A 20,764-nucleotide genomic window follows, 5' to 3' on the forward strand; every position below is an offset into this window, starting at 1 on the left:
TTTTGATTATTTCCCATCAAGGTTTTTTTAAATACGTAATACGTAATTTTTAAATACCTATTTTTTCGAATCGTATTCGCTTTTGTTTAAATTATTTGAATTCAAAACCAAGTGTGACTAGAAATAGTTGCTTTTATTTTTAGTAATTTTTGTATCAACTGTCTAAATCTGATGTCAATAAATTACGTGCCTACTCAAGAAAATGGTTTTTAAACTTTAAGTCCAATATTGGAAAAACTAGTTTGAGGTTTCCAAAAAGAAAATATAAACTTTTCGGACTTAAAATTTCTGCCCATAAAATGATAAGCAAAAATAGCTACTAAGGGAATTGATAGTCGAATCAAAATAGGAAGATTGGAATTGTCGTTAAAACGCAATTACCGAGAAAATTAACTGGGTAGGAGCTTTGGAGCAGAGGGAAATTCAAAGTGGTAATACTATATTTAAGCCTATCGATCGGCTCCGTTGTGGAAGCATCTGTGACGCGATAAATCATAAACTGGAAAGCAATATTTTTTTTAATCTAGTCACTCACCAAATAACATAACTAAAGTTTATCCGTATTAATTCATAGAAAGGCTCACTCTGAAGTTCTCCTTATTTTTTCACATACTCAGCAGCTAAATCTCAGTCAAGTGTTTTAGACAGCATAATTCTCAAGAGCCCTTACACTATGTGAATTTAGTAAAACTTCAAAATAAATGGGACTATAGTCCATGCGGATATTTGAAAAGTGCCATAACTGGATTCAAATATTTACTTTTCGATCATACATTACTGTATATCGTACTAAATAGTGTTTTTATTTACATACAAAAATTTCAAACCATTCTTTGTATAAACCGAACATTTTTTAGAACTACGATTAACTATTTTCGAATATTATAAGATTTCATTTGGTGAACATTTTTCAATGATTCGCTTCAGTCTGTTCCGAAGATGCAAATTTGATTGCTTTATTAAAGATAGAGGAGATAAACTATCTGAAACCTTGCATTTACATGCGTAGAGAAGATGCATCTAGATATACATGCATGCTGTACGTATTCTATTCATACAATGCAAAATTAGAGCAAGTACAGCAGGAATGTACTTGCGTTGATCTTCGTGCATGTAACCAAATCTCTACGCTTACTTTTCTCCAGTTGCTCGCAAACTTACTGTAAATCCCTTGCTAGCTTTTGGTTTTGGTTTCTGGCGCGTCTGTTTCTTGAGCCTTTGAACTATTTCAAACGAGTTTTGTGAAACTGATTTAATTTCCTTTTACATTAATTCCTTGAAGTAGTAATGGATACGTTTTTGTAATTTACAAGAAAGCAATGCGCTACAAATATTTTATTGTATTGAGAAACCCGCAGTAGCTTTCTTTTTGTCTTCTGAAGAACACAGTTTAGGGAAGCATGAATTCAGGCTTTTGTGAAACAAACTGATTCACCAACAGGGCCCAAATATCTAGTGCGCTACTTCCCCAGTACATCATTTGCCTTGCTGATGGTGCTGTAACAGATTTAAATAATATTAAAATCTTGTAGTTTAAATAATTTAAATAGATGAACATTAAGGTATTTGTGAATGGCAATATTTGAAACCAGACTCGAGTGCATCGTGCGACTCTCGCACGAAGAATGTAATTTATTTTTAAATGATAGAATATGTTTTCTCTTCTTGTTTGTATGTCGCCATTTTTGAGTGTTAAATAAAAGTTATTGCTGCGTTCCATCATTGGAGTTGCTTCATTTCGCCAAAGATATATTACAGTCATAATTATTTTGGAGGCACCGACGAGATCGAATAATCGTGCGTATTTTTATTTTATTAGTTCATCACTGAACATAATATTAGTGATACCAGATTATTACTTCCTGTTCATAAAGAATTGCTTTATTTTATTAGTTCATCACTGAACATAATATTAGTGATACCAGATTATTACTTCCTGTTCATATAGAATTGCTTTATTTTATTAGTTCATCACTGAACGCAATATTAGTGATACCAGATTATTACTTCCTGTTAATAATAAATTGTCTTATTTTATTACCGTATTTGATATTATATTTAATATTCATTTTAGTTGCCCAGACGGTAGATATATATATTGCTATATGTTATTATTCTTATTTTAATCACAATTAATGTGGTAGAGAGAATGAACTTCATATAATTTAAATATTTCATTTTTGAGCTATTTTGAGGAAATATAAGGAAACAGTGTTCGTTAATTTTAAACATAGAAACAATGTCTTACTTAAGAAGAGCTCGTAAGGAAGATTTTGCAAAATCTCGCAGCTGAACTGGGAGTTCATGTGACTGCAGATTTGAAAATAGTTGATTTAAAACAGAAAATTGTTGAAAGTAGAGATTATGATGAAGTCTTCGTCAAAGGAGTTTTAGACACAATAATAGAAGAACGGAAAAAGAGGGAGGAAAGGGAAAGAGAAGAAAGGAAAGAGAGGGAGGAAAGAGGAGAACGGAAAGAGAGGGAGGAAAGAGAAGAACGGAAAGAGAGGGAGGAAAGAGAAGAACGTAGGAGACAGGAAGAAGCAGAAGAGCGGAGAAGGAAGGAACAGTATGAATTAGAGAGATTAAGACTTGAAGCAGAGACAAAGTCTCAAAATACCGGACAGATCCGGCCGAAAACGGAGCTGCGTCACCTTATGCAGAAATTCGATGACAAGAAAGGAGATATCAGTCTATATTTGCTATTGTTTGAAAGGCAAGCAGAATGGGCTAAAATTGATAAAGAAGAATTTGTATCTCATTTACTAGGACTACTTCCTTACGAAGTAACCCAGTTAATAGCTAGAGAACCCTCCGATAAAGCTAAAGACTATGAACACGTGAAGAATTTATTGTTAAGACGGTTTAAACTATGCCCGGAAAAGTTTAGGCAGAAATTTATGAAACATCAAAAGAGTACCGAATCCACATGGGTGGATTTCAATTATGAAATAGAAAATTATTGCAAAGAATGGGTGACTGGTCTAGGAGTTAAGACTTTTTATCAGTTGCTAGATTTGATGGTGCTTGACCAACTTAAACGTCGAGTTCCTCCTGAAATTCGAGATCATTTTCTTGATGAATGGGTAGAGATGATTTCATCGAAAAAATTAGCTGAAAAACTTGATGCCTATGAAAACGTTTGCGGAAACTTTCAAAAGAGGCCTGTAGTGGATCGGCAGAAAGAAAGATACAATGCACTAACTCAAGGTAAATTGAGTTCAGATAATAAAAATAAAACTGAAAAAAAATTGCCATCAGGACTTAATTCGCAAAGCTGGTTTCATAGACCTAGAAGTCCACGTCCAGATGATAAATATGAAAAACGAAAAACGCCACAATGCTATCAGTGTGGGTCCTATCAACATTTAAGACCCCAATGTCCAAAACTTAAGAATAGTACCGAATCTCCTGCTAATCTTAACAGAATTAGTGCAAAACCAGAGGATAAATTTCTATTACCTTATACTAGTATGGGTTACGTAAATGGTCATAAAATTCCTATATTAAGGGATTCAGGTGCTAGTATTGATATAGTTTGTCGCAAATACATCACGCCGGAAATGCTGACAGGTGAAAATGTGTGGGTGCAACAGCCATTAGACTTGAATCCAACCTGTTTACCATTGGCTGAGATCGAACTAAATTGCGATCTTGGGCGAGTAATAACTAAGGCTGCCATTATTAGAAATGAACTCGACAAAGGAAGGTATTTATTAGGCAATCGAACTTTTGCACTGTTGAATAAACAAAGAAAGGAACTTGATAGTAATCCTTATCAGGTTAATTCCGTCTCTACTAGATCTCAAAGGAAAAGAAAAATAGCTGAAGAGAAGATCTTGGAACCAATGAAGGAAGAAAATAAAGCATCCAGAGATGTCTTTGAAGAAGTAAAATCACCGGAATTAAACATGGAAGATGTTCACGAAAAACTGGAAAACGATAAAGAAATTAATATTGAGAATTATTTTGCAATGCAGCGTTATCATAATCTTTCGGCTTTTGATTTAATATCAAAGCCGCTACTAATAGATGAAGAAAACAATTGTCGAAAGCAAATGACAAATGAATATTATCCGAAAGGCACAGATGGATTGAGGAAAGGCTTTGCTGTGATTTATAGCCGAGGAACTGGTCCACCATGGAAGAGATCTAGGCGCCGTCAAAAAAAAAAAAAAAAAAAAAAAAAAAAGAAGACTAATTTGAACACTGTCCATTTTCTTCCTATTTAAATGTGGTGTAAAAATATTTGTTTAAAACTTAAAAATTTTGGCCTGAAATTTGGAAACTTATGAGAGAAGTTATCTTTTCTCTTTAAGCAATTGAGCAAGCCGAGCTTATAAACTTTCGAAATTTACAGAACTTTCCCTTCGGTAAAAGTCTCTCCGTTGGGGGAGAGGTTGTAACAGATTTAAATAATATTAAAATCTTGTAGTTTAAATAATTTAAATAGATGAACATTAAGGTATTTGTGAATGGCAATATTTGAAACCAGACTCGAGTGCCTCGTGCGACTCTCGCACGAAGAATGTAATTTATTTTTAAATGATAGAATATGTTTTCTCTTCTTGTTTGTATGTCGCCATTTTTGAGTGTTAAATAAAAGTTATTGCTGTGTTCCATCATTGGAGTTGCTTCATTTCGCCAAAGAAGTATTACAGTGCAAAGCAAATTAGCTAAAAGCTCAAATGTGTCAACTAGTGGTGTGGAGCACAGCCAAAGTTATGGCAAAAGTTAAGTTTAATATATAAGATACCATCTGCAAGATTAATTAATTATTGAAGGTGCACAATAAGCAAATGAATTCCAACTAAAAATAAGCATTTAAACGCGTTGTGTTCAGGCAATAACCCAATTGTTAAAAAATACCAGAATTATCGACTTTAACATTCAATAATATTAAAAGAGTTTTACTTGTGTAGTGCCATTATATTTTACTATGAACATACACTCCTCAGACGTTTGCACATTTTGTTAATTTTATTTTTTGAGTAGCTACTATAATGAATTTACTAATTTCTTGATTATACATATATATATATATCATTTTTATCGTTACACCAAAATTACCGTTCATAAGAGAAGAGGAAGAAACATATCTTGACACTAAAGGATCTTAATTCATCTCGTGTATTTAACTATGATGGCACAAGGATATGTTGCCAAATTATGTCGACGGTTATGTTCTTTAAAACACTTGTATTAGTTTGGCAAGCATGAAGAAATTTCTCTGCAGCATTTCACCCGTAGCACATGGTGAACGATAGATGATGCTGTTCGAAGACATCGTTAGGAAGAAATTATATTTTAACGAAAAGAAAGCTGTGTAGTTACTCGCTGGCAATTCTGTAAGTTTTTTCGTCTTACACATACAGTATAATTTTGTAGAAAAAAATTGGAATTTAAGATCTCGACGACACATCCACTGCTTACAATGCGCGAAACGAAGTGGGGGCGGGGAGACTCCTGGCTTCGTCCCTTGCAGCGCTTGGTAAATAGTACGCCACAAAACCGGTTTAGTCAGACTTTATTTTCTCGCGGAGCGATGGAAATTATTTCATCGAAGTTGCAGTGTTTGATGATGTAGTAAGTGAAAACGTAAGTACATAAAATCTTGCCTAATACTATAGCTCTTAAATAAAAAAAAAAAAAAAAAAAAAAAAAAAAAAAAAAAAAAAAAGAGGGGGAGTAAGATACCAGGTTTATTTCTTGCAATCAGCTTTCGAATATCTGGCGTCGAGCTACTAGCATTAACTATTTGCAGGAGAAAAGTCAGATGAGTATCTATTTGCGTAGATCTCGACGGAGACTTATTTCTTTTCATAAGTAAGTAACGCTGCTCGCACTGGTACGTACTACCGGACATGGAAATCACTAACAATGCAAATTTACAGCTTTTTAGGACTAATCGAAATTTCTGGGGTAAACATTTGTAAAATTCGGAGATATTCTCTGCCCTGGCATTTTTCTTTAGAGTTGAGTTGCAATGAATTTTTGTTACTTCCATTTGTAAATGCACTGGCAATTTCAATGCTAGCTGAGACAGTATTTTTGTAAAGACATCGTCTCAAGCATTTTTGCTAGCACTCGAAGTTGATACTTTTTGATATTCATTGGAATTCCAGTTTTATTAATATAATATTATTATATATTTTTCGTTTGGCCTGGGCTGCAGAAAATTTAGCCAAAGTGCGCATGCGGTCTGTAGGCCACAAGTTAGACATGCTGTGATCATGAGTTGTATGAGAACCATTAGAGAAAGGCGGAACATAACTACTGAATTTTCGAAGCAAGGTATCCGTTCAATCGCCAGAAATAGAACTCCAGGTGTTAAACTATGATAGTCACCTCCAGTTTTAGGTACACTTTCTTGCAATATGTGATTGTGTAATGCTACTTTAGTTTTATCTATTCTATTTTCATCTCATTTTATCTATTTTGTATCTAGGATTTGAGGAGAAAATTATTAGTTGCCTACCTGTGGCCTGAATTAGTGGTTTTACTCATTGAGTCGCTAGTAGACCTTATGTTAAAAGAATGTATTAGAAATTATTAAACTGATTTGATATGTAACTGATAATATCACAAAAACAGCATCTCATATAGGACAGTACTTAATATTACAAGCATGTTCTGATTTGAATTCGAAAACACTTACGTGCTTATTCTTAGTCAAATAACAGTTCACTAATTTTTGTTAAAAAGGATTTAAGTCTTTAAGTGAATTAACGTCTAATTAGTTACTTATTTTAGACATTAATTAATTATTTTTAGACAAATTACTTTTCACTAATTACAAGTAAAAAGAATTTACGTCTTTATGTGAATTTACGTTTAATTAGTGATTTGATATTAAATTTGGAGAAAATACTGAAGAACTAAATATTTTATTTTGATGACATTAATTTCTAAAGATGACATTTTATTTCTGGAAATGGAAATGATTTTGATAACCATCATTTCCAACACACAACTTACTTAAAACTGAAACCAGAGTTTATTTTCTTGTTTTATTAAAAAATAATTTTCTCCATTATGTGAAAACTTTCGCACATATAGCCATTTCGCAAGCCTTTATACATGGTTCAATATGCGACTGGTTTATCACGCCAGAAAGGAAAAAATGATTGGAATTTATAATAGAATACATTTCCTCTCCGACTAAGTTAGTTTGCATTTTGAAAGAATTTTGTTTAAATTTTGAATAAATAAGGATTAATCATTTTTCCTTGTCATGGCAAGAATTATTTTCCGAAAGCTAACATGTTCCAATTTTTTTCATGCATTTTTTTAAAGTTTATTTTTTGAAATTCTGAGTAGCCCGAAATTATAACAGTGGTCTGTGGTGTCTCGGTTTAAATGAAAAATATAAAATTTTCACTGATCCTGCATGAGCAAATGTATTAAATATTAAATTTTAAAGACAGTTTCTGCATGGAGGCAATAAGTATTTGCCGTTTTCTATGCATTTTAATAATATATACACTGACAAGACATAAAATGCTTTGGCATGTTCTACTTGGGAATCCGACGTTCTACAGGGACACATACACAACAGTAAAAACACTTTAAACTCCTGCTCAGAGAGAAAACTCTTTATCACTTTCCTTTGCAAAATGCATGTCTTAGAAGAAAAGGAAAACTGCTGTATCATTTGGCAGTTTTGAAAGGAGCTTAGAACTGTGGCTCTTTAATTAACTATAAAGGGAATAAAAAAGCATCTCTTACCCTGAAGTAGGACATTCAACGAGAAATTATCTCTTTTTAAATTCTATATTTATGTTCAAGTGCTTACTGAGCTTTTTTTTTATGATTCCTTGTAATTATTAATGAATCAAGAAAACGGACACATGCAGGAAATGTTGAGAAAACTACGTAAGAAGTAGATCAAAATTATTTCAAAGAAAGAAAATACATTTTTATTTATTTATTTTCAGTTTAAAAATAAAAAAAAAAAAACTGGTGAGAGAACTGCAATGACAGTTATTTCAGATAACGGAAGCTTTTGGACTCGAAACATCTCTGCGAAGTAGTTAAATATGCAGGTGTTCGTTTAGCATCATCGGATATAGGGATATGAAAGAATTTAATTACAAATGTTTTTAAAAAGTATTCAAAAGTATTCTTTGCCGTTGGCTGTAAAATATTCTTCCAGCTTCCAGTTTGCATTAGATTTCAGCTATCACAGAATTGTGACCTCAGAATTCTTCTAAATTTAAAGAAATTAATGTGTGTCTAATAGTTACTTAGTAAAGAAAGAAAATATGCCACTATTTAGAAAAGTATATACTTCTAATGTTATCTTTTTCACGGGTACCAAAAAATAACTGGAGAAAACTTTTTCTCCTAAATAACAGATGAGAAACCGCTGAGAACTAGAAACGTGATGTTGAGTCTGGTAGATGTTTCTCTTCATGATAACCGGGAATCTCGCGTTATAGGAATCTGAAAATGAGCGCAAACACGAGAAATGTATTATAGTTATGTTCTTGAGCACCACCTGGCTTGAGTTGATTGCCTCGCAAGCATTGCTCAGAATAACGTATGTGAGAGTATTAAGCGAGACTATTGTTTATATGCTCAGAGCTTGCAGAATAATTTGAGATTGCGTAGGCTCCTTTTGAAGATTAACACTAGGAACTGCAGTCGTGATCCGCATTTTTTATGGGAAAAATTAGAATTTTTTATGGCAAAACAAGAACGCAAGAAAAATTGAAAGAAGATGTATTTTTTATCAGTTTTTTAAAACTTATGTATCAGCTTTTAAAACGTATGTTATTTCTTCATTACTGTCATAGACTGAGTTGTATTTTTAATGTTTAACAACCGTACTTAGCATAATAAATAAAATAAAAAAGGTATTTTAAGTAATTTAAAAATTAAATGGCAAAGAAATATATTATTTTTGAATTTTAAAGCATTTTAATCAGAATAACTATTGTTAATTTTTGGTCAGTTATTGCTCAGCTTCTATCTAGCTGATCTTAAGTAAATATATTCAAGAAAATTACATTAATTGTATTAAATTAAATTGTAAAAATTTGCACCAGTTTTTCAAAGAAACGGAAGTATCAAGAACGTGGCTCGACTAAGACATCAGTAAAGAAAATGGAAAGGTTTACAATTCACATCTATTCACATTTTTTGGGGGGGGGTGTATGTTTAAAAAATTTGATGTGTATAACTTTTTATATTAAGATTCCATCTTGAATAAATTGCAAAAATATATTTTTCTTTTAATTTACTTGAGGTTTCCAAGAGGATGCTGCTATCTGGAAGGTGTATTATGTAGAAGACAAAATCCCAATAATCATCATATAACGAATAATAGCTGTCAAAAAGCTAACTCATTAAAAAATTAAAGCATTCTTCCAATATGAGTATAACACGTACTAGATATATATAACCTAACTGTTTTTGTTGTCCACTGTTGCAGAAAGAGTGTTTTAGTGAGTTTCTTAAGTCACAAAAAGGAGAATGTAATATGCGTTATTATTTTGACTTTAATTTAATGCCGAGAGTTAATCAATTATAATAACTGATCTCTACTGAATAAATATTTCTGAACTGCGTAACGCTTCAACATCAGTGTTCTTGCCTTTAACTGTAAACGCTTAATATAAAAAGTGTTTTCACTGGAGTGGGTTTTAATTCACAATGAACCAATATATATTAGGCCTTAAAGATTTTCCATTGCTATAAGATTCTATAGGTGAAAGTGTAGAGTCATTAGGTTAATTGGAGGCAGGAAAAATGAAAAATATGCAACCGTCTTCTCCGGGAATCGAACCACGGGCCTCTGAAATACAGGCTCAGTGTGCTGACCACTACACCACACAGGCACTCTAAGGAAGCGGGAGAAATACCTTGTATACTCCCCTTTTTAAAGGGCGACTAGGGTTTCAAGGAACCTAGTCGCCAAATCCTGGGTGCGGAAAACCATCATCCACAACCATTTTATTTCGGTGCCACTTTAGAGACATTAGGATATTTTTTGGAAGTCGGAGGGATGAAAAATTAGCAACCGCCTTCGCCGGGAATCGAACCACGGTCCTCTGGAATACCGGCCCAGCGTGCAGAACCACTACATCACGAAGGCACGCTAGGAAAGCGGGAGAAATACCTTACAAAAGTAAAAATAATCTTTCTTTATTCTATTACCACCTGACACAATTGTTTACTGCGATATTTTTCGGGGAATATATTTATAAATCATGACTTGAATTGAGATTGAAAAGTAAATTTGTCCTCTTGGAATTTTGGGTAGGTATGCCGAGAGAAATTTGTTATTTATTTCTAAGGAATTTCCTTATATATATATATCAAATCAACAGAATGGACTGAGAACAATAAAAACATTTTCCCTTACATCAAATAATAATGTTATTTCCAGGTAAAGAGAGTTGCTCGAAATTCTTTAGCGTTTAATACATATGTTTACATGCGTATGTTTATACATATGTATTAATACACAAATTTCAGTTGTAGAGTTCTCTACAGATTTACTTTTGGGTGAAAACTGGCAGAGTAGTAACTTCACAGAAGAAGGGTTAAATAAAGGCTTACCCTTAATTAACTCTTTAAAATTTACAATGCGTCAACTCGACGCTAACAAACTACGCCTCGTCTTGGACGGTAACTGAAATTCAGAAAACGAAACTAAGAATTTGAAGATATGAACAAGTCAAGTGCTAGAACTAAACTACGGGGCTCAGCTAAATCCTGTTTCTTAAACCCCAGTCGAAAACTACTGGCAGCCACGCGAATCAGCAATAACTCTGGGAGCAAACGCTTAAACAGCAGAGGTGACTGCAGTAGCCTAACTCTTCCTCATTCCTACTGGAATCTGGTTTTTAAACTCTTTCTTTCAATGTAGAATTTGCATTTCTTCACGCGCGCTACGAAATTTAAATAGTCTGGCATTGACAAGTAAGGGAATGAAGGCTTATAGGAAAGAATAGCAAATTAAATAAAATTGGTTATTTAAAATAAATATAAGTCTCTACACAGTTACAGGTTGAAGCAAGACTGGCACCTGTGCATGATCATAGATATACGTATATTAGATATCGCCGGGATTTGGTAATTGTTCAGGTTCTGCCCAAGGTTTTAGGGTCAACACCACAGGAGGCGATTCGACGATGTCTCAGCCCTCTTTCCATACGAGAGAACTTTCAACTCACCGTACATTTTGCGTGCCTGCTTGTTACGCAGACACTATAATTACAAACATTCATACCTTCTTCAGGATTAGAACCCGAGCTAATCGGTATGGTGGTCAACTTCCCGAATTTGGGCGGGGCGGCAGTACAGACATACAGTTACCCTGGATAGCAACGAGAAAAGGAAAAGAAATATCCGGTGTGATCTATTACTTCGAGTTGTAAAAATAGGCCCTTTTAGATACAATGAGCCGAATTTTAAATAAACAAAACAAAATGCGAAATAACAATTCTTAATAAACCTTTTAAATAGATTAAAAACATTTATGTGAAGGATAATATCAAATAAGTACCATCCTACTGCGAAGTAATTTTGAAATGAATCTTTGATTTCTGTTGTGGCTTCTGTTGATTCTGCGTTCAATTCGACATACAACATTTGTGACCTGATGTTGTTTTTTCAATAGATAATACATACAATTAACAATAGCTGAACTCTGCAAAATAGCCTTTTATTGATGCTTTTTGAGAAATTTTCTCTGTCACATTTAGAATTTCCAGCATCTCTAAACTGCTTTTCTCGAGCAAAGACATGCTATCCTCTTTCAGAAAGTCCACTGAATTCTATAAAACATGACAGCATTTTCTTTTGAAACTTCGAGATTAAGCGATGGAATTGCAATAGAAACTGCAATGAACTTTGGAAAGCACGCGTACTTCCCTTCGTGTGAAAAAAGATATTTCACATTTATTTATCTTCTTGTCTGGTAGATGTCTACTGATATAAAGAATTTTATATGATTAGCTATTAAATAAATAGTTCTTCGGAGAAAACATTTTGGATGCAAAAGACACCTATTTTCCTTCAGTGAAATGATTAATTTTGTTTGCATCGTGAGTTTGATTTTGACCTGATATCCGAAATCAGCATCTCAAAAGTAACTTAAGCCCACCAGCAGCCGAGTAATGAATTCACTGAACACTAGTATTTCCGACTTGGATTAGATTCCAAGCAATCTGGCTGCTTACATGATTAGTTTTTGCGGTTTCCCTTATGTGTAAACTAAATAAGAGCCAGGTTCCCTTAGAAAGTTCTCCACGAAGACATCCTCTCTTAGGAACTTTTAAATGATAAATTTACGCTACTGAAAATATAGTTTCTCAATGCTTTGAATTATTTCGGCGAAAACATAAAAAAATGTCTTTCTAGTAATTCTCAATAAAACTGTCAGAGGTGATCTTTAACTATAGCCTGAGTGGATTAAAAACAAAATGAAAGTTATATAAATCTAAGCGAAAACTCTAACGTTTCCTGACATCAGAAACAGATATTCCAAAAATGAGCCGACCACCATATCACCATGGCAACGTTGGTATTCGTTTTCCTTTTGTTTTTCTCATCCGAATTGTTCGTCGTTAACTAATAGCGCTTTTTAACATTTACCTACATTGGTAAAGCGAAGTCGCCGTTCTTAAACGATAGCTGCCTTGAATACCCCGGTATTAGATGAACAGAGTTTATAGTTCATTTATTTTTCTTCTATAGCTGTGGATGTCTAACACACCGGAAAAGTTCTTAATTCAGGACATGTGCGAGCCTTTATATAAGTCTTTTTGGATGCTCATTTCAAGTTGTTTATGCGTATGCCTATATTTTCCTCTTTCTGTGCTTGTGTATGCAGTTTCAAAATGACGGGAATTGCGTGACATCGTTTGCAAAACATACCTATCGTAATTCTAACTATTAAATAAGAATGAGAAACAAACACAAACTGAGCCTTAAGCATTTCTCACAATGCACGGAATAATGTTACTTGCTTTAAACACATACATTTCCTCCCCCCAAATTAGTCATATATTTGAATACCTAAACTTCATAAAAATTCCAACCATCAAAATTTAAAAATCACGAACAAGTATATATAACTCATGAATTCATCAGTCTTAAAGACAAAATCGGCTCGAAATTTTCAGGAGAAATCAAGCATATGAACGAAACAACTGATGCAAACCGTGTCATTTTGTGATTTCCCGCAACCCCCAAATTCAGAGCGTGTAAAATGGCGTATGCGCCTGCAATAGTTGCTGACATAGATTGACAAATACTGTACTGTATGTTTGAATTACGGGGTCGTTGTGCGATAAGATGCATTTCTGGTAGATGGTATGCATCTCATATGGCAATAACTATTGTTTGAATACTATGATACACATCAGAGGTATACAAGAGCGCTAATAAGTAGTGTTGCGCAGCAATAAGAATGATGCACGATTAGATAATGACATACAATCCTCATATTGTGGTACAAATATTAGTGACGAAGCTCATGTTTTAGTACTCATTAGACGTCTAAATTCCAACGTACGTTTACAAGCGAATTATACGTGGTTTCTTGTTATCTTGTTAAATATGCACTAAAAAAAAAAAAAAAAAAAAAAAAAAAAAAAAAAAAAAAAACGAAGGTATGCCAATTGCTCGTAAAAACCAGTCGACAGAAATCCTCCTAGCGTATTGATTTGTGCGTAGGCCAAATCTCGGTGCTAATGAATGAAATCGAAAGATGATAGAACTGTTGGCTAAATTCCTTATAAATGCTAGTACATAAAACAAAGATGTATAAAATCCGCAAAGCTACATTGGTAAAAAACTAAAGCATATACAATATTGTTTAATAAAATTCAATTCAAGTAAGAATGAGAACATTTTAAATGCCAAAAACTCTACATACGTACGCCATTCTCAGTGCATATCAGCACAAAAGCAAATTTTTGTATAAATCAGTGCAATATTTTTATGAATCAGTGCAAAGACAAATATTTTTATCAGTACAAATATTGATATAAATTCATATACTACACTAAATTTTCCCCTGAATAAAATTTTGTAATTCGAATTAACAGAAAGCTAGTACTTGAAGACATGTTGATCTACATAACAGCTTCAGATGATATATATATATATATATATATATACCAGATGAGTATTGCGTTTTTCAGCATTGCACTGAGTGAGACATAACATTTGATACTTACGCCTTATCCCGTCGACCGGCCAAGTAGTGCTACTTAGTGTCAATGATAGATGACAGTATCCTTTAGAATTTCGCAATAACGTTCGGCAACTGGACACCGTTGCCGAAATTCCCATTTTATTTTATAAAAGAAAAATACTAAATGATAACTAAATGTTTTACTTTTTACGAAACTAGAAAATGCATAATTCTATATCAAAGAAAAAAATTTAAAAAAAATCACAAGTTATCACAGAAGTTACATGAAATAACGAATGAATGTAAAAATAGATTTATTGGAAACTAACAGCATTTACCTTCCTTGCTCAATTTCAAGGTTATCTACAACACATTCGACCGAACTTAAACCAGATGAGTATCTACTTCTCAGGAAGAGAAGGATTTTAGTAAGCTAAAGTATGTATTTTTTATTGGAATAAGTAAACAAGAAAAAAAAAAAAAATAGAACGAGGCTCGCAAATATATGTAACAAAGGACTCGCCTAGATATATAAATCGTAGGCCATAGTATATAATACTACTAAACGCATAAATAAATAACTATAGACCAAAGTCTTAAATGATTTTGATCTCCTGATGCTTTTGGCTTGGTTTTGTTTATTTAATTATGGCAAATGCACATAAGGGCTATCTGCATAAGGGAAGGGATGCCTTCGAAGTATACTTCCTAGGGGAAACTGGATCGTATACAGGTTATACATGGGGAAAAACACGAATACGACCACGCAGGCAGACCGTTTGCTGGTATTGGAACCCCGGACGAATTACCAGTGTTTAGGGACTTTACACCTCAGTCGCTGGTCGGTTTGTGTCCTGCTCTTGGCGTTGTGGCGGTAGAGATATGATATTCAATATCAACATATATTTTGTTCTTAGATATCTTCTAAGAACACCTCTAAAAACCATCTCTCTGATACGACAACCCCTGTAGAAACCTGGGAACAGGGAGTAGTCAAGAGTTGACTGTATAGTTATGTGTATGTATATATTATTTATAAGTATTGATAATTATTTTGGACAAAAGGTAATCAGAAAAATAAAAAAAAAAAAGATGGAAATGAGCATTTACACTCTCTAAGACAACTACCTAGGGTTCCAGATAATTTTGATCATTTCAAAGACATCATGGTTGAGGCCTGATGTTTTTATACGTTCTTAAAAATATCATAGGTGGTCTTCTTAAGGATGGGGTCGCGATGAGAAGGATCATTGTGTTTTGCGTAACTTTAATAGTTTTTATTCTTTACAAAACTGAAATAACCTTAATATTAGCAGTACCAAAATAAATAAATAAGTAAAATTTTAAATGAAGAAATTAAATTAAAATAAAATAAAAAAGATCAGTAGAGAAAACAAACGAATACTATTGAATTTTCTCTTGTTTGTATTGCTTGTGAAAGAGATCTGCAGATGTCTGTAAGCAAAAATCTGCATAAAGCCAAATATGCAAATAAAAGGTTTACTACTGACATCCATTTTGATTGTACGGGTATCGGTATGATTCTTTCGATAGAAATATATTAAAAAAAAAAACAGTGAACAGAAATCAGCAGAAAACTCTGTTGACATTGAATCTTGATTGTATAGGTTTAGTAGAATTATACTGATCTGAGTAAAGGTAACTAACTGGTAGAGATCAGTACAAACCAGTAAAAATCAGAAGAACGTTTCACTGGTTTTATGGGGCATTTATAGAAGGGCTGGTACCTATGAGGGCAAAATAAAGCCTTAGCAGCAACTGCCCAACAGAAGACAATATCGAACAAAATGCGGCAAACTGTTACTGCTTTTGAGATAGCGGTACAGTGAAAGACAATTTAGTATGGCACGCATTTGTTAGCACATACGCATCTAATTCCAGAAAGCTGGCAACATGGGGCATTCAATTTACTAATGGAATTTAAAAATGTAGGTCAAAGGAGCTATACTACTTTTAAATCCAGCATATGTTTCCTTCAGCTCTTCAAATCCCTGTTCCTCTTCAATATTAACTTTACGTTGCGTGACATGTGTAACATTCCTATCTGTGAGACATTTACTATCATTACCTACCCGATGGTGCCCGTATCAACTTTCTTGGCAGCTCTGCCTTCTCTCAACACGTTATTTCGTTATTTCTGTTGACGAAACACTGCTTCAGACTTCACAGATACATTACGTATGCCAATCTATGGCTGCAAACTGCGCGAGCACAAGCTTCACTTTATATTCCCTAATCTGGGGCTTTCGGATGATTGTGAAATGTTCTATGTCTCAACTACTGTTTCCTTCATATGCTTGTTCAAAGGTGAAAGTTTAATGGTAACTGCTGTCGGAAGATCAGTAGTTTTCCTGGTAAATAAAATCTTAAAATTCCTGATGGGCGTAGAAGAGTAAATTTAACACAGTATGTGTCAGAACACGAAATACCGCCGTACTGAGTAAAACTAGTAGGGAATATCAATCTTAAGAATTGAATTAATGATTTTTGTTGATATTCGTAACTTTAATAAACAGCTGAGTTCAAAATATAAAGCAATGCTCGATTATTTCATATATATATATATATATATATATAATGGACGTTGTCAATTTCAGAAATGCTTAAGACTGATACGGCTTGAAATACAATTGTAAAGGAACAACTGAGTACTGTTATTTGTAAGAAAGATTTTACAAGAAAGTGATCTAGCCGTAGGTTATTTGGGATGGGCATTAACTATTCATAATGGTTTGTAGCACTATTATTATTCTTCGTTCCATTACAATGCGATTTAATCAGATAATCAAATATTGAAATTGATTGCCAATTACATAATGCTGCTAGTCTTGTATACCGATTTTAATTTCTCATTCGTGCCAACACTTATATAAAAATAATTATGTTATTTATTGCTCAAGTTTATACCTACGATAAACACTGGCAAGTCCTTTCGAGAAGTTTGGGGGTAGGGAATGAGGGGCGGCAGACACACGAATCCGTTCCTCGGGGTGTTCCTCATCAAAATTAAGAAGGGGTTTCCCATTCTCGTGGGTACTTAAGATTCTTATACTAATGAATCAGATATTATAATTTTGATCTTTAATATAACCTTTTCTTTCCATATTTTTCACCAGAATGCAAATTAGCTTCGAATGTATTTAAGCTGAAGATGTTCAATCCTTAGGAGAGAGTTTCTGCCACTCGTGCTTGTTGTTAGTTTTTCGTCAGCTTTATTTAAAATGAAATTCGGCTTTGGCATTCTCGCTGGCCAGTGCTTTAAACTTATACGTGGTTTAAATAACTGAGCCAGCTTATTTCTTATTCTATTGAATGTGTAGTCTTTGACTACGTTACCTGCGTTTGCATTTAATTGCCTGTTATCGCTTAATTTAATTTATGGAAAGGTGATGGTTAATTGTCTGTAGCACAAAGTGTTCCTTTATATTCAATTTAGACTAAATCAAAAGGTTGTTTTAAACCTCCCTCAATGTTTGAGTTGTTAAGTCGTAGCGATAACTCGCTGTTAGTCTAGTAAAGTGTGCAGAACTTTAAACCAGCTATCAATAGCAACCCTAGGTGTATGAGAGACTGCCCCGTGTGGTAAACATTGGGCAACGTTCTCGGCAATGAAGTGGCTAAATGATGATGGCTATTTATCATTCTCAACAAATACGCAGTGTCCGGCTGTTTGAAACAACAAATGCAAACTGCTAAATTAATAAGCTTCCCCAGATCAGAAACATATATTTAAGAATGGGTTGCCACCATAGACGAATGATTTATGTCAATTCTATTGGGTGGTTGGCGAGAATTATGGTAATTAATGTTTCGAAACGTTCGCATTATGTGTCAGTAGGTAACACAATTGCTTTGCTAATCAAATTTTCCTCATATTTTATATCAAATCCATAAAGAATCATAAAGAGATATTCGATATAATTGCTTGAGTATTTGCAAAGAGATGTGTTTTTCTATAACTTCAAAATAGGTGAATATAATCAGGGCCAACATAGTTTATTTGCTTGGATTTCAGACAAAAGGAAACGTTAAGAACTAAACTTATTGAAAGCTGTCTTAGAGAAACTGAGTATTTGTTTAATATTATTTAAGTCTAGAGGTACTGCAGGTCTTATGATAAGGGCAATAATTTTACTAAAAAGATGGGTAATAGTAAAATGCTCAGGCTCTGGGCGATAACGAAAAAGGACCAAATTGCGCCAGCAAAGAAGAAAATATAGTATTAATTCTTTATTCCTGTATTTTTAATGAAAATTCTCATTATCTCAAGATAATAAAAGCACATGCTTTTCTTTTCAGCTTTAATTTTGCTTAAACGATTTTGATCATCATGGTATAAAGGCTTAAAATTTTGTGAAATACGATGCTAAGTTTCTGAGTGTTTGTTGAAAAATAATGACGCTCCTACAATTTTTTTAACAGTTGTTTAATAATAAGCGACCTATTTTAATTTACTCTTCTAAAATTTTTCCTTTCGATATGTTTTCATTACGTGTAAGTGTTATTACGTAATTTTTAAGAATGGCCTTTCCTACTTACCCTGATTTATTTTAAATTGATTCATTACCGAACGAGTTTTCTTGGTTAGATAAGTAGCATTCATTTTATTCAGAGCTTTAATTTTATTCTCATATCTTAGTTAGAGGACTGTTGTGGTAATTGGAAATGGAAATCTTGCGTTTCATAAACATTGAAGTTAAAGACTGATATTAGAATCTTAAGATTTAATGCAATAATAACTTAAAGAGTATCAGAAACTCCTATACCGACAATGTTTAATTGGCCATTTTCGATGTACCTTTTCTCAAAATCTGCTGTGGACACAAGCTTGAAATTTTTTCTGTAATTAAAGTATACCTATCTGATTATACTGAAATGAACTTTTGAAACATTTTGAATTTTAGAGTAAATTACAGGATATTTTGTTAGGCACGGTAAAATTTAGCACTTTTCTCGCACAAAAAAAAAATAAAATTTTTTTTTCGAAGTTTATTACAAAAAGCTCATTTCAGTAAATATTAGGGAACCTAATAAATAAGCCATAAAAAGTTTAGATACCTGTGTTCCTGAGAAAAGGTACATCGAGTATAAAAAAATCACGTTTGGAGAAAAACTCGTTTTTATGTAAAAATCTTCATTGATCAAAGCAGTAGATGACAAATTAAAACTAGATTTTTTTACAGTTCTAATTTTCATAGAGATTAAAGAATGGTATGTATAGAAAGCTAAAAGTGTAGAGAATTTGAAAATGCAAAAATCCGAAATCACAATTTTTTGAAGATTTTGGGGTTCCAACTCCCCTTAAATATCCTCAGTAATTGATTAATGTGCACGTTTCACTACTAATGCAAAGTATTTATATGCGGGAAGATGTGTGAATGGTTCAGCTAGTAACTATAACAAGTTCAGTATTTTTAGTTAAAATTTTAGATTTACAGCAACCTTTTCTCACATGTAAACTTGCTCTTATCATGTATTAATTACCATTTAGAGCTCTGTATATTTCTTTAGAAGATAAATTAATTCAAATCCAATTACATATATAAAATATTGCATCAAAGAGAACTTCATCGTCTGTGTGGTTAGGAAAATGTTATTTAAATAAAATACTTTTCTCATTGGACTGCCTTTACAAAGTTACAAACAAATGATTTTCCTAATGTAAGTTTTAAATAAATTAAAAAGAAAACTATGACAGTGTAGCTATAAATAAAAAAAAATCATATTGCTTTAATTTGGCATTTTCGGCAGAAAGCTCAGCTATATCCAAAAATTGCATGATTTAGAGGAAAGAAGACAAGAATTATGTAAGAAAACCTGAATAAAAAGTCTCAAATATCTACATGCCTTAAATTAGTTAAATACACATTTAGTTATCTTCTTTATACTGAAATCGAAGAGAAATATTTTTGCTTGAACATGTTTTTCTGTACTTCTGTGCGAATTAAGCATCTTCTCTTTACTTTTGAATTATATTTTCCGAACATCTAATGGAAAATAAAAGTCATACTCTTCTCAAACTTTTTAGGCACATTATTTAATTAAGAACTTGGAAGGATAGAGGGAAGTGTTACTTGTCTTGCTAAAAACCTGTCATCTGCCAGTCTTCAACAGTCAGTCACTCAAATTTACTCAGTCACAACCTTCTTAGTAGGGCGGTATAGATAACGAATTAGGCAATTTATTCTATCAATATATTCAAGAAATCGTCCGGATCGAACAAGTAAGTGAGGCTCGATATTTTATTTTAAAGAGAAGCATCACAACTGCATCTCTTGAAACACTAATCAATGACCACGTATCATTAACTCCAAGCGTTTAATGATCCATAAATAAACACTAGGGTCAGAATGGATCAAACGTATCTCTTCCCAATTCTTAATTACTGCGAAGTTACCAAGGTGTTAAACTGTTGCATATAAAGTTTTATCTCAGTTTTCTTCCGTCAGCTAAGATCTGAAGTTTGCTTTTGCAGACGAAAAAGAAATTGAGACAATCTTTAGAGGGGATGTAGTATTTAGAAAATTGGAACTGGCCATCTTAATAAATATATTTCGTTCTTCTCTGTTAGCATTCCGTTGTAAGCAAACA

The 20,764-nt window shown here is 33.1% G+C and overlaps 1 protein-coding gene across 6 annotated transcripts in view; it reads left to right on the forward strand.

Annotated features, from left to right (window-relative positions):
* Positions 1-20,764, forward strand: part of LOC118196632 (neuropilin and tolloid-like protein 2) — a 444,544-nt gene that overhangs the window by 132,682 nt on the left and 291,098 nt on the right. Inside the window, exon 1 of one of the 6 annotated variants that reach the window (XM_085807313.1) lies at positions 20,374-20,396. The exons of the other annotated variants lie outside the window; for them this stretch is intronic. The gene's annotated coding sequence lies outside the window, so the exon portion shown is untranslated. Of the gene's footprint in view, positions 1-20,373; positions 20,397-20,764 lie in introns of those variants that run through there. 6 annotated transcript variants of the gene reach the window in all.

This window comes from Stegodyphus dumicola, chromosome X1, assembly GCF_044657685.1.
Source record: "Stegodyphus dumicola isolate Sdum_Otavi_A_Nest chromosome X1, ASM4465768v1".
NCBI lineage: Eukaryota > Metazoa > Arthropoda > Arachnida > Araneae > Eresidae > Stegodyphus > Stegodyphus dumicola.